Raw genomic sequence first — 3,192 nt, 5'->3', positions numbered from 1 at the left:
CGCGTAGGGAGCGATAACGGCGTCGTGTACGGACAAAACGTACCCAATTAACCCTTATTAACTTTCGCGTATCATCCGGGCCAGCGTCCTTCAAACTTCGCCTACCTGCAGACTTCCCCGATAAAAAAAAAGACTTCTGACAGCCTTCCTACGGTGAAATTGAATCGCTAACGATTAAAAATACTTATGTATAGTTTACAATTTTCAATGGACAACATATTTTCTATCTTCGTTAGCTGTAACGTATTTAAGTATTATTAAAACTAGTAAACAACATCGGTCACGAAAGATCTACGGACCCAGTTTCTATCGTCGACTGATCTACGAAGATAAATCTAATTTTTGCATGCATCTACTTTTTCCAGCAGCTTCTCGGTCGCGAGTATCTGGTGAAAATCGTTCGCGAAGGGTTTCTCGTTCACGGGAGCATCGAGTTTCAGGAGTTCTCGGGGTTCTGGAAGCGGAGAGACGTCCCGTGGACGAGAACGCCGGCGGGGGTCAGAAACTGAGAGAGATCCTGGTCGATCCACTCGCGGCGGGGATGCTCCGGATTCCGAAAACGAGACCGTGCTCCTCGTGGGCGGATCGTGGCCCATAAATACTTGCGGTGTAAACACGAGTCGCCGAATGTTTGGCCAGCTCGGGCTCGGCCAACCATGCCACGGATTCGATCGTCTGATGTAAACCCTTTGGTTAAATAAACTCGGCCTCGTGCGGGCCACGTTTCGTCCGCACACGTTGTCGTTATCGTTCCCCCGTCTCTCTTTCTCTCTCCTAGTCGCGAGCAATAACGCGATCCTGCAAGATACGTCGCTGCAAATTAATAATAATTCCACCCTGCTGCTCGCGACTGGACGCACGAGCAAAAGAAATCAAGGGGAACCTCTCGTTGATCCTTTATCGTCGTGGAAGAAGAAGTTCGAACCGGGTGGATTGGATTTAATTAACTTTTTAATGGAGTAACTGTTGAATATAGAGTAACGATAAGATCGTCAATAAAGAAGATACCGATCATCCGACTAACCAAATTACTCTGTACATGCGACTTGTAATTTGAAACTAGTAAAAGCCCACTGTGACTAAACTACCTTTTCTACGCCTGAACCAACAGTAACTGCCCTCCGAATCGGATGGTTAACGAAAAGTGAATCGTTCCTACCTGTAAACGTGGGTTAAAACGAACGAGTTGAAAACCCAGAGTCTGTAATTTTTACATTTCTCTCCCGAGAGCAGGAAATATTGCAAAATTACGAGCCGAAAATCGATCGAAGCTTTCGATGGCGAGCGGCTCCTTCGATCGCGACGCGGTCAATTTTCGCGAGAAGCACACAGAAGCGTACATTTTCATGAATCACGGGATTTCGGAGCGGGTTTTTTTCGAATCGTAAGTCATCCATGTAAAAACGCCAGTTTTGACAGAATAGAGAGGAAAACGCGAACGGGAGAGGGGTGGGGGTGTCAGATCGATTCCGCACGGAACGGCAATTTGCCTGATGGGAAAAAACAGATGAGTTATGTAGGAGATAATAGTTCGAAGATGGATGCGTTAGCGTCCCTATTTCAAACTATTCGACGCGTGTGCGCAGGTACGCGCGCAAATATATACGGGGGCAAAAAAGCCTCGAAAAATGTTTATTTTCGCCCGCCTAGACGGGCCGAAACAAAATTTCTAACGGCAAAGAAAACAAATCACTCCGAATTCGATCTGTATATTTTACGACCGGTTACGCAAACAACCGGGGAATCCGTGCGCCAGGTTCCGAGGGAACGTTATAAAGTAAATTATAAAGCCGTCGTTGGAACGTTTTCCGTCGTTAATGACAATTAACTACCGCTTCGTTGTAAGCACGCATGAAATGTTGAGGAAATTGATACGCCCGATACATTATACGCGCGTTGGTCGAACGTTTCGGGAGGGTTGTGTTTTATGTTCGAATTAAAGATAATACTGTCGATTATCGAGTATTGATAACATGTTGATAGGTACAAATTTATGGCACTGACGCGTGGATGCGCGTGGAAGAGAATAATTTAAAATAAACTTTATGGAATAATGAAAGCCATCGGAAACGTGGAGTCGAGGGAATGTCGTTAATAGCAACTTTACAATCAAACGAGAAATCTTTTCGATAACTGTCGCTGTATAATCTCTGCTGCGGACTTCATCCTTTTTATCGTAGACATTATAATCTTCTAGTTGTTTTACGAAAGAAGGATGTAACATACTTATTTATGCGTGCTTAAACGCAAATGCAAAGTCATTAAACCAACCACCGTCTTTGTAAGTAGTAGACAGAAACGCGGGGAAATTCTACTACTCGCAATTAACGGTTGATTCTTTTATTGAAGCTCGAACTTCTATAGAACAGGTCCGAAGTGTCTCTTATAACCCATTTTCTACCAATCGCGTCAGTACTTCCCTCGTAAAGACTAATTAAACATATGTTATATAACAATATTATATTAACATATGTTATATGTTATATAACTATACGTAAAACTGTATAGCTATTTCAGAATTTATTATCAGTGACCCTAATTTGCTTTGCACGTTCGACACTGTTAATTTAAATGTATCTTTCGTTACGATTTATTAGCGAAATGTCGTTAAGAAGAACTATTTTCTGCAAAAACCACGGAACGAACCAATCGATTTATGAAAAAACAAAATCAGACAGTTTCGTTTGGAAAACATGTCCGATTACTCTTAGAAGGGAACTATACTCTGGCCCAGTTGTTAGAATCAGCCTGTACGGAACGTTTAGCCGGTGGAATTGCGGCGTTGCGCGTTCGTGCAATTATCCGGGACTCTCTTTCGCCGCGGCTGTAAGATCTATGGGACAGTTGACGCGTTCTCGAAGGCGGAATACAATCGTGCCCGGGACTCGCTGGCTGGCAATTACACGCGATCCGCGTAATCGTAAAACGAAATACTAAGCATGGAGTTGTTATTCTCGAGGCAGCGTACGCTACGCGAAAACGTTGCGGGGAACGCGCCGTAAATCAGCCGACCGGGCGCCCGATTGGACAGAGTGAGAAACCTCCGGAGAGGTGCCAGCGTATCCTAATAATTGCGCGTGTCCAGTGCGTAAATAATTCGCTTCTCGAATATCCTTCCGTTGCGTACGCGCCAATTCTATCGGGTGTTTTCCTCGCGATCGATTTTCAATGTGTTTAGGTCGACCCCACTCG

The sequence above is a fragment of the Colletes latitarsis genome, chromosome 14 (assembly GCF_051014445.1).
Source record: "Colletes latitarsis isolate SP2378_abdomen chromosome 14, iyColLati1, whole genome shotgun sequence".
Classification (NCBI taxonomy): Eukaryota; Metazoa; Arthropoda; class Insecta; order Hymenoptera; family Colletidae; genus Colletes; species Colletes latitarsis.
The sequence above is the reverse complement of the archived record's forward strand: the minus strand, read 5'-3'. Positions refer to the sequence as shown.